This window comes from Cuculus canorus, chromosome 1, assembly GCF_017976375.1.
Source record: "Cuculus canorus isolate bCucCan1 chromosome 1, bCucCan1.pri, whole genome shotgun sequence".
Taxonomy (NCBI): Eukaryota; Metazoa; Chordata; class Aves; order Cuculiformes; family Cuculidae; genus Cuculus; species Cuculus canorus.
The window spans coordinates 100983951-100996929 of NC_071401.1; positions in this window are offsets into that span (position 1 = coordinate 100983951).

Below are 12979 nucleotides of genomic sequence, written 5' to 3' on the forward strand. Positions count from 1 at the left end.
CCTCCTGTAGACTAGAATAGGGTGGTAAAATAGAATCATACTAAGTAATGTTTTTATGCTCTATCTTGATAAACTCCTATTTAGATGCAAAAGAAAGAGATTTTGGAAAGCAGCCTTTGCGAAGTTAGGATACTAGATGCCACACTGAAAAATTGCCCGCTTGCTCTGTGGAATTTGTAGGACACAAAAGGTAAGGCCATTGAATCAAGTAAATGAGGACAGAATTAAGGAGAAAATAATTCGTGAGTAATTTATTGAGTTATGATATACATACAGAGTGTGGAAATTGGATTTCCCTAAACTTGCTTTACTTGATTTTGTAATTTAAACATTTTTTTTCAATACAGTTGTTGAAAAAATAGTGCTGTAAAATATTAATCAAAGCAGATTTATGTTAGAAAATACTTGTTCAGGAAAATACCTTTTGCTGGTGGTCTGTAACAAATATATACCACACAAGAAGATTTCTTCAAAATAAGAAAGATATTTCAGAAAAAAGATTTCCGATATATATTCTAAGAAATAGTTACATTTGCTTTTTTAATTATTTTTTTTATTACCTTTTGACATACTAATAATGGCATGTACTCTGACAGGTTAGAAGATGAGAGATTATATTATTAGCCAATGAAAAAAAATATTGTCCAAAATATTGCAGAAATTGATAGTTCTGATCACATCTAGGCTAGCCAAAGGAAAATTCTGATATTGACTTCATGCTTAAAAGGTGGACAGATTACTTTCAGGAAATCTTTATGGACAGAGGAAAGAAATGTTCAGTAGCCCAGATCTTTGTTTCCTGTCTCCCTTACAGTCAATAAAATAAAAACACCATAATTCTTATTATTTGGAAATTTTAGTTAACATGCACCTAACCTGTATCTCCTCAGCATGTTGGAAACAAATTTGTTAAGTAGTCTTGACTTCCGACGTTTCAGACAGTAAAACACTCCCATTCTAAATGAGAAGTAGACTTCACGTGGCAACTGTGAACAAAAAGATAAAAATAAAATTATGATGCAGGAATTAGAAACTTGGATAAACTAACTTGTTCGAACCTTATTATGGTGCAGCTTTTGTTCACTGTAATGGACTGCTTAGGACATTGCTGTTAGTACACTTCTAAGTGAAATACCATATATACTTAAAAACCTTCTTTAGTCTGAAAAATATAGCATTTTGTTGGAGAGATAATAGCTTTGATTTAGTGGGGAAATGGAGGTTAATTAAAAGGAAAAAAAATTGTTCAATAATATTCCCACATAAAGAACAGTTTATAGTGGCAATGTTTATGGGGCATGCAGCTGACTTTTGAAATCATTACAGACAGTAAAATATGCAACTTGAAGCCTTTTAGTTGTTCAAAAGTGTCATTCACCTTTAGAAGTCCAATAACGTAGTATAAACACAATGGTCAAAATGTCCACAACTGTGAATTGTTAGTTCCATATCTACACTGTGTGTTTAAAGAAAAAGAGCTTTCAAGAGATTCGACTACGCTGCAAGGGCTTAGAGCTGTGAGGAAAGAGAAATGAATTCATAAATGCAAAAAGATTTCAAAATATTTTTCCTCTTGCGAGCACTTTTTGGACTGTGTTTCTACAGTTTCAAGGACACAAGGGGAATATGGACAACTGACTAAAAAAGCCCTCTTCCTTCCATAAAACCAAAAAAAGTTGTCATGAGAAGGTGTAAATTGGAATATTTATTAGTGAAATTAGTTCTGTATTTTCAGGTAACAAAGATTCCATCTCAGAGAGCTGAGCATAACATAACTGTATCAGTGCATGAAAATGTGTTCTTTGTCCAACAGAGTTCCTATTCAATCACCACAAAGGAGTTATTCTTTTAAGAGATTCAAAACCATAGCTTTTCTCACTTCCCTCTCAGAAGCTTTTTTTTTATACTTGCTAGAGGAATACCTGCTGCTCAAATCCCACATTGGAATAGCCAAATGAATACAGCCATGCTCTGAAGTCTGACATGAAAAGGCAGTAAAAGTCTTGAATGATTTCTTGATTTCTAATTAAAAGAGACATGTCTCTGAATCTTACAAAATTCCAAACAATAAGTAAGAACAGTCCCTCTTGACAGCTAGCATGGCCACAACTGAAAGTATTGAAACCTGAGAAGTCATTCTGGAAATATACCTGAATTTTTATGTCTGGAATATATCCTAGTAAGCTGTGAAGTTCACTGGTTTGGGGTTTTGCTAAATGGTCTGCAACAGTTCTGTTTTATCTATAATACTCAAACAATTCTGTTGTCAGATGTGTGATTGTGGAAAGCACGTTGGTATGCTAATGACATTTATCAACAGCTCAGCTACTATCTGTATTTGAATGGAACTGAATTTTACTGACATGCAAATGAGCAGCCTAAGAACATCCATTCTTCAGATCAAAAACTGTGCAAGTATTATATTGTATTCTAAAATATGTCAATTAAAACATAATACACCATTCCAGTACATATAATTTAACTGCAACATTTCATTACACATTTGAAAAATACTTTGAATTATTTGGCTGATATTTTCAGTGAGTAACCTCAAATCTTTTGAATTAGTGAAGTTTGGATGACAGTTAAAGTGATGAATCAGAAAGATCCATTTAGAATACTAATACTATAGATTTGACGTGAATACTGACAGCAGAATACTTGACTATCAGAAGAAAAACATCCGTATATTTCATGTGGAAAATATCTAATTGTCCTTTATTTCCTCTTCAGCAACCTTCTTTTAGATATAGCATTAGTGAAGTTGCCTTATTATATTGACAGATAGCAAAAAGCACATCTTCTCTTTCTTAGACCTTAACGATATATTTGTTCTAAAATAAAATCAGTGGTATATCAAAACCTTATGGTGATGATGAAAAATTGGTTCGTATTTCCTCACTTTTTCAAAACTGACATTATATTTAACTTTACAGTCCTTTAACAAGGTTTCTTTCCAAAGAGAAAATGATATTTCATTAATACTTCAGTATGATTTTTACTACAAAATGGATCTTTGAGATTATATGCACTTATAAAGATAGTTTTTTATGAGTGAATTTTTCAGAACAATTAAATGAACATGAATGCCACAAGATTGATATTTCTGTAAACGTTTCACCAAAAAACCACAAAATCTTGATTTATATCCTACCTACACAGAACAAGCAATTTATAGTTATGTTTTCACTTTTATTATTATTCTTATGATAGTTTTTCTTACTAAAGAGCTTCTGAGGGCTGAGTCCACAAGACCTGAATTCTGATGTAACACTGTGGTTGTTTACTCTGTGCATTAGGCAAATGAAGCTGCCTGGCTGTTGCTGTGTACATTTTTATTTAATTTAAATCAGAGGAGGAGATTAGAACTTGTTTCCATAATCAGAATGATTTGTAATTAAGGATAGATCTGTTAAATATACAGTATTTATGATGTTCTGTAGGAAAAAAATAGAAAAGATTCCTTATAATAACATATATAATATCTTATGTGGATAGGTCTGATAGGAGAGGATAGGGATATATATTGGAATTATGTGGTGATTTATATTGTCTGCCACCGAAACAGAAATAAATGAGAAGCATATGAAAAAAATATATTTATAATAAGATGCAGAAAACATTTTTTTTAACTTCTCCCACTGAAGTGTCTTGCAAATAATACTTTAATGGGTTTCATACATGTAGTACTTGGTTTCTTCCATAGCTATAGTGCAGAATCAGCTTCAAATACACATTTCTTGTAAAGTCCATGCTGAAATCCAGAAATGTGTGATATATTTTCTAAGACTGTAAACAATCCTTCACTTCCTCCATTCTAAATATGTAACCATGACATCATTTGCAATACAGTTCAAAATATAAAACATTAATTTAGTGAAAATATTTTAGCTATAAACAAACTCTTTAAGTGTACTGCCAAGTCAGAAATACATACTTATTACTTAAAAACCAGAATGCATAAATTACTGTTACTACAAACCTGTAGTAGTATGAATTCTAACCCTCAAGAGTGATCATAGCTCCATATCTGGAGCTCCATATCCAAGGTAAATAAAAATCCAATTCATTACTAATGCAGTCTCTAAAATACATGAAATCGAAACCTATAGGAAAATTGTTACAGTTTCATCACTAGGAACACAAATTTCTGAAATTTTCTCGACATCATTTTTCTTTTCACCAGTTTCCATTAACTTTATGACAGTATAAACCCTGAAATGTACATAAAACAACATTCTACTTCGGGTGTTTTATTTTGGTTCTGCTTTGTTCATGGTGGGACTTTTAAAATTATTTTTAGGGTACTTCTTTTTATTTCTTCTCTGTTAACGGTGGTTTTTTTCCAGGTTGTATGCACTCAAAAGATTACAACTGCTAATTCAAAATTCAAAAAAACAACATGGCATCCTATGGAATCTAATGCAGTAAAAATCAAGATGGAAAAAAGTGTCAACATTTAACAGCGTTAAAGCAGCCTAAGTTTCTGTAAATATGGCATGCGAAGAAAACCTATGGAAAATATATTTTAATATGCCTAAAACTCAAAAGTTAAAATTTCAATAAACTTGTTAATATCTAAAAATAAGGCATATCCATAATGAATGACAGAATGGTAAAAAAGATTTTACCTGTACCCTGTAGGCATGACCTACACAATTTATTTCTGAATGAATAAATAAGGATATCTTCCTAAATTCAGAATGACAAAGTTTTCCACTAGCCCAGCTAACTAAGCTCATGGAAAAGAGCTCTGATTTTTTTCTTTCCACTGGTAATAAAATACTTTATGTGCAAAATAACACATTATAAGAAAATACTCTCTTTCCTTTCTCTTCTTTCTTTCCCTTCTAGTTGCAGGTAGAGTCAGAGGTAGTCTCCTTACTGCTTTCCCTCTAATGTTTTTCACTTCATGCAAGTTGTCCAAGAATGTTATCAGCTGATATTCTGCCCCAATGAAAGCTCAAATTTGTGGTAAAACATAGACCTTTCTCACTCGCTATATGAAGTACCTCTATTATGACTCCACTCCTTATTAGTCTTCACATCTACCTTGTATTAAAAATCTAAATATGTCTTTAAAGAAAACAGCAGGAAGCATTGCAGGACACATCACCATCAAAATTTACATCTCGAGCAAGACATGACACAAGTATTCCTTGTCCCATTTCCAAATTTCGGCAGGGCTTTTTTAGTGCTTCTTGAGGCCACACAAAAAGCCCTGGCTCTATAATGATTTCTCTGCTGATTCAGTTCCTGATTTTCAGACAAATAATGCTGTTAAATAGCATGGGCATGTGCAATTACTGGCACTAAAAATCTGTAAAATCATAGAATAGTTCGGGTAGAAAGGGACCTTAAAGATCATCTAGTTCCTACCCCCCTGAGATAGGCAGGGACATGTCCCACTAGATCAGGCTGTCCCATCCAACCTGACCTTGAAGGCCTCCAGGGACGGGACATCCACAACTTCCCTGGGCAGCCTGTTCCAGTGTCCCATCCCTCTCATAGCAAAGAAATTCTTCCTTATGTCTAGTGTAAATCTGCTCCCCTTCAGTTTATATCCATCACCCCTAGTCCTATTACTACAAGCCTTTGTAAAGAGTCCCCCCCCAGCTTTCCTGTAGGCTCCCTTCAGGTATTGGAAGGTTGCTATATGATCTCCTCTGAGCCTTCTCCTCTACAGGCTGAACAAGCCCAACTCTCTCACCCTGTCCTTGTATGGGAGGTGCTCCAGCCCTCTGATCATCCTTCTAGCCCTCCTCTGGACCTGTTCCAACAGTTCCATATCCTTCTTATGTTGAGGATTCCAGAATTGGACACAATACTCCAGGAGGGGTCTCACAGGAGAGGAATAGAGGGGCAGAATCACCTTACTCCACCTGCTGGCCACACTTTTGATGCAGCCCAGGATATGGTCGGCCTTCTGGGCTGCAAGAGCACATTACCAGCTCGTGTCGAGCTTCTCATCAACCAGCACCCCCAAGTCCTTCTCTGCAAGGCCACTCTCAATCACATCATCTGCCATCCTGTATTGAAAACGGGGATTGCCCCGACCCAGGTGTAGGACCTTGTACTTGGTCTTGTTGAACCTCATGAGGTTCACACAGGCCCAATTCTTCAGCCTGTCTAGGTGCCTCTGGAAGACATCCCATCCTTCCAGTGTTGCAACTGCACCACTTACCTTGGTGTCATCAGCAAACTGAAGATATTAACTGAAAATGAATATATTAAACAGCACTGGTCCTGATGTAGACCCCTGAGGGACACCACTCATCACAAATCTCCATCTGGACTTCGAGCCATTTACCACTACTCTCTGAATAAGACCATCCAAAAAGTTTCTTATCTACCAAACAGTCCACCCATCAAATCCATATCTCTCCAATTTAGAGAGAAGGGTGTTGTGGGGGACTGTGTCAAAGACTTTGCAGAAATCCAGATAGATTACATGCATTGGTTTACCCATGTTCACTACTGTGGTTATACCATCATAAAAAGCCACTAAGTTGGTCATACAGGATTTGCTGCTAGTGAAGCCATTAATCACCTCCCTGTCCTCCATGTGCTTTAGTACAGTTTCTAGGAGGATCTGTTCTGTGATCTTCCAGGAACAGAGTGAGGCTGACAGGATCATCCTTTCTACCCTTTTTAGAAATGGGCACAATGTTACCCTTCTTCCAGTCACCAGGGACTTCTCCTGACTGCTATGACTTTTAAATATCATGGAAAGTGGATTGACAGCGACATTGGCCAATTCCCTCAGGACTCTGCGATGCATCTCATCAGGTCCCATAGACTTATATATGTTCAGATTCCTCAGATGGTCAGGAACCTGATTCTCCTCTATAGTGGAGGTGGGTGGTTTACCTCCCTGGTCACCATCTTGCTGTCCCATGATGCAGGAGAGGTGAGGAGAGTGGTTATCAGGGAAGACTGAGGAAAAAAAAGTTGTTAAGTACCTCAGCCTTCTCCTTGTCTGTTGATATGAGGTCATCGTTTTCACCCATCAGTGGGTGTACTCTCTTTAGTCTTCCTCTTCTGATCGATGTACCTGTAGAAGCCCTTCTTGTTGGTCTTCATTTCCCTTGCTAAGTTCAGCTCCAGCTGCGCCTTCTCCTTCCTAACCTCATCCCTACACAACCGGGCAGAGTCCCTATACACTTCCCAGGTTACTTTCCATGTTTGCACTGCCTGTGCAGTTCCCTCTTGTTCTTCACTTTGACCAGCAAGTCTCGACTCAGCCACACTGGTCTTTTCCCTTTCCATCCTGATTTCCCACATCTGGGGACTGGACACTCTTGTGCCTCATGGAAAGCATTCTTAAATATTTGCCAGCTCTGTCTTGCTCTGTCCCAGGAGGTACTACTGAGTAGCTCCTTGAAGAGCTGGAAATCTGCTTTCCTGAAATTTAGAGTCCTGACTATACTCCTCACTCGTCCCATATCTCTCAGGACCTTGGACTCCACTAATGTGCAATCACTGCAGCCCAGGCTGCCTCCACTCCTAGTGTCGCTGATGAGTTCACTCGTATTAGTGACAATCAGATCCAGTATTGCATCCCCTCAGGTTGGAGTCTCTATTAGCTGGATTAAGAAACTATCTTCAATGCACTCCAGGAGTCTTCTGGATTGTGTACAGCTTGCCGTGCTCCTTTTCCACCGTATGTCAGCTGGTTGAAGTCCCCGAGTAGGATGAGAGCTTGAGAGCGTGAAGCCTTCTGTAGCTGGAGGAAGAAAGCTTCATCGGCTGTCTCTCCTTGATCAGGTGGCCTGTAGTATACGCAAGGTTCTCGTTGATTCCTGTCTTTTATTCTGACCCATTTATGGACATTCTAAAATGTTTCTTAACATTTTGAATGAGAGGATTCTAAAATGTCCATAAATACTGAAAGAAAATCCCTGCAGGACAGCTAGTTGCTACTATGCTTGATTTCTCTTAGCTCATTGCTTTTAGGAGTTGCCACAGACTCTAAACACATCCTCTGATCCCTAGATTGTTTTTGTCATTATTGGCTTGCTGAGCCTTTCAGAAATCTCTCTCCTCTATATACTATCCCACCCTCTCTATCATCTGCCTTCCATCTGTGCAATCTGGAAGTTACTTTTCCCCCGATGAGTTCAATCCAGATGAGAATAACTTCTTTTCTATTCATAGGATTCTCCATGATCAAATTTGCATTATTTTTTAGAAAGAACATAATAAAAAAATAAAATATATAGTGCATGATGTACTATGTCAACCAATGCTTCTTTTACAACAGCCAAATAGTTAGAAAAAGATAATCTCATCAGTAACATTCTGTTCCTGGGGACTTTCAGGGAAAATGCTCATTTCAATGCAGATAGTAATTTCAATTGTAATGAGTGACAGAAAATCCTAAACAAAATTCTCCCTAGAGCATTTACTACTAAAGAGAAAGCCATTATAAGAGAAATATTTGTACTTATCCCTTATGTACCGTATTCTGTGTTTCCTTCTTTTGCTTCTCCTTATCTATTAAATCCACTTCATGTTGAAATATTACAGTTGCTAGTGGTACTTATGCTCGTCAGAGAGGGAAATATGTCAGTACGAGGAGACAGAGGTGGATGTATAATGAAAATTGTGCTGATTAACATGGGTAGCCAGCCTGCAAGTAAAGTAAAATCTAGAAATTTCACACTTTTTTTTTTCTAATCAAATGCTTCAAAGTATTCACTAGCAATATCTTAAATAATAAGTATTAATAGCAACAATGATGATGACAAAAAGGACATTACTCCAAGCGTGTTTGGAAGCTTTACAGCTACACAGCAACTGGAATATTCTAAGAATATTTTGAAGAAAGCATCGAAGTACACTTAGGGTTTTTTTCAACTCAATAAAACTTTTTCAAAATCCTCTCATATTTCTCTTCGCAGTCTTTAGTCAGCACTGCCCAGAGCTTTACTGACTGAAAGAATGTGCTTTGTTGAAAAGTAAATAAATAAATAAACCAAAATTAAAACAAGTACCACATACTAAACAGGTCGCTTTCTGTGCTTCATAAGTAGTAGAGTTAGTAAGCAGATTACTGTTAGTGTATTCAGGCCATTTCCAACTCACTAAATACAAAGTCTCACAACAATAGAAACAGGTTGTAGTGAGAAAGATCATCAGTATAAATGGTAAATTCAGCACATTCACAAAGGTTCCTAGTATTTGTTTAGATATTTGTTTGGTATTTGTGTTGTCTAATAATTGCTTAGATGTTTCCTAGTGAGAAACCTTATTTCGCTAAAACCTTGTGGGGAATTTTCCAAGCACCATAGTCTAACATTAAAAGACCTTGCATTATATTTATATAAAAAAATCACAATCTATAATAGAAAGGTCTGATTTTACTGCTAACTATTTGTCAGATGTGTTAGTTTGGTTATTCATGAAACTGGCTGACAACGAACAAGTAACGGACAACATAAATGTCTTTTTCAATGTTTCCTTTCTATTGCTCAATAATCCCTTAGTTGTATTACTTAGCTGAGTAATTGGTGTTAGCTGTAGGATATGTATTAAAATGGATTTTCATATTGACTCACTTGTAAATGTCAGACTATTAATGATTTTACAGATAACTTTATGTATTGGAAATCACCTGTGATAAACACAATATATGGAAGTGAAAGGTCAGCACACTGTATGCCTGCACACAGATATGTAGGCATGTGTTTGTACAGAGGATAATCTGAATCTCAGACAAGAGTTATTTTATGATCTCATATTTTTAAATAAGAAATTATATTGCTCATGTTGAGGATGAAGAATATTATTTCAAGGCTTCAAAGTCTCAATTAAAAAAAAAGTTATCTCTATAATCTTTTTTTCTTGATGAAACATTTTTAAACTTTTCTGAAAAATTGAAATATAACAGCTTTAAATTACCTATAAATTGCAAGGCTGTAATTTTGTGTGCTCATATATTTTATTCCTCTCTGGCTCTGACAGAGTAATCTCCTAATAATATTTTAATAGATAGATTTCCAAGCCAGGTCTTAGCAAAAAATCTACATTGTAATTCAGACATTATTATATCTTAAAACCCTAGAGCTTTTAATTAGCTATTTATTTTTCCTCACTATATCTGTTTTATTTTTGTTTGTGTTTCTATTATTTCATAAAAAAAAAAAAAAGATTTGGTGCAGATATACTTTTTTATATTATACTGCTTGCACAAGACAACCTCTTAACGTTCAAATACAGCATAGGAAACAACCTAGAAGCATCAGCGAAGAAACCATAAATCTGAAAATGAAGCTTGAGGACTCTACACTTCTTTTATTTCCTCACCATTTTATTTACAGTGTTTAGTTACTGAACTCTTAAGTCTATGAACTTTTATTTATACAACAAAAATGATAGACTATTAACCCTGTTACTCATAAATGTGGAACAATAGGTGAAGTTTGGACATATGGTAGCTCCTACAGGTACAGGAAAAACTTTGTTACCCAGTGCATATTCTGTGTGGTCCAGAATAAACTTGCTGTTGAGGTAGTAACTACAGACAGGAATTATAATGGTGGTTTGTCTGTTTTTTTTCTCATGTAGTATATTTCCTCTTGCATTGGGTTTTTTGATTGTTTACTCCATTTCTTACATATGTAGAACCCAGCAACTGCTCCTGTCCTGGCCCTTTCCTGCTTAAATACTTGAGGGTATTTTTTAGCAAGTTTTTGTCTTTTTTTTACTATGATCTTAAGTTATTAAATGCTAGCATGAATAATTCTATGATAATTAAGGAGAACAGTAGTTTCATTGGATCTTATGTAATTTATTTTCTGTTTATGTTCTACTTTTCTACCGTCACCACCTACAAGTGCAAAGAATTGATCTCAACATCGCTTCTATTCTCTCCTTTTGCTCCATAAAAGGAGTTTCTATGGTCACAAACAGTCATGAATTCGTGACTTGGGAAAAAAAGAAGAGTAGAAACAGAACATCTAGGACTCACTGCAAACACAAGAAATATTAAACACTGCCTTTGATTGAATTATTGTTTTTCCTAAGGGCTGAATTTGACAGAACCAGTCTGCTAAAGGGTATACAAACACAGAAGTGATTATGTTTTAAAGCTTAATTCCTTGGATTTATCCTTGGACTTCTTATCTGTGTGTTCTGTATTAAGCTTGGGAAACCTGGAATATTTGTGAGGCATACTCAGCTTCCCAGGGAAACAAACTTTCAAGAAAAACATTTTCTAAACGATCTTCATGGTGTCCCCTTGAAGATATTTGGACAAATTTAGATATTTAAGAGACTGTTAGGAATGTAAAATTTAACTAATTTTAGTTCCAGATCTACTACCTTATCTGTGTACCTATTTATACCTCTTGCTTTTAGCACTTTGTAGTACTTGACAGAGTTTTGTCGTGATGAAAATGGTTATTCTGCACTATAATTTCAAATATATTATCTTGAACAGGCTTATTTTCTCTTAATGAACACTAATCCCCTAACAAACTGAATCATAGTGTTTTCTTGTCCCTTTGCACTTTTTTTTTGCATTTCAACGTCACAGTGCACTCAGCTTAACAACTAAAAAAATTCAGCACTACTCAAGAAATGAGGGTTTCTATGCTGTTGTGAAGTTGTCATGAAAGATTATGCTTCTTTGCTTTTCAATCTCATCTCTTTCTGGGACGTCATACAACAGCTAGTACAGGAGTAGATGAATACAAGGAATTTAATTAAAGGCACTGACTTCTCTGTTTCCTCCTGTAGTAGTTCTTCTAGGTGTTTAGACAGGGCAAGGCAACTTTTCTGTGATTCTGCTTTGTTGGCTGATCCTGCTCTTTTCCTTCTTCTTTGGTTATCTGGAAATGGATTAAGTAATTTTTTTTCTGGGCTCCTTTCCAGGTATAAACATGGGAAAAAGAGAGTGAATGACCCAAAATTCTTTTTAGGGATTAGGGCATTCTAGTAAGGATTCTAATAATAATAATCTCTAGTTTCTTTTAAAGTACTGTCAAGTAATAACAGAAACAGGGGTCCTTGATGCCTTTAGAACAGTAAGGGGCTAGCAAAGTTCTCTAAAGAGGAGCAGATGACAGAGAAATATGGAAGCCTAATAGAAAAAAGTAATTGTAAATATACGAGCAAATATATAATTTAATTGATATATGAAATTAAACAAAAAATCCTAGCAGAAGAACTAGTAGCTGGAGTGGTGACTGAATATGTAAGGCTGTAAATAAATTCTGAGGTCATAACAATGATTGCAGTTAGTATATAACTGAATTAGATATATTGCAAGGCCTACTTTAAATATCAGCAACAATTTGGCTGTGGCAGCAAGAAGTGCAGAACAGGCTGCAAAATCCAGCCAAGCTTCAGGTTACATGAATCTGTGCTCTGCTCTCAAGACTAGAATAAAGAGTTAGCTCTTGCAGACCAAATTGGGTATCTCTGTGCAGTTGCTTTTGTACCTGCCCTACAACCATAATCCTACTGTGTTGTTTTTTTTGGTTTTGGGGGCTTTCTTTAAATGAGGATCATGGTTGGTAGAAGAGCTGTTGAGGTTGTGGGAACAAGTCTACAGGCATGGTCATGCATGAGACAGAACAACAGGTGTGGCAGAGCACAGGCTGCTCTGTTTTTCCAAATAGGACATAAAAGAAGACATAACCCTACGATCTGACAAGATCATTTTACTCAGAATAGACTGTTCATGTAATCAGAATGGTTTAATATCAGCCCGCTAGTTTCTCTAAATCTTTTTTTCATCTCCAAGATACTTTTAATTGGCCCTTTGTGACTGGATATTAAGTATTCACTTCATGGTTATTAGTGCAGAGTTTTAGTTTTCTCCCTCTTTATTCAATGAATATGTTTGCATTGTTTACTAAAATGCCTAGTTCTGTCTGTGTAGGAGTCGGGATCTCACAGAAACAAATGAGACTGTTTACTCCTCACAATACTACTTTTCAGTCTTCCTACAGACTGAATTAGGTCTCAGTGC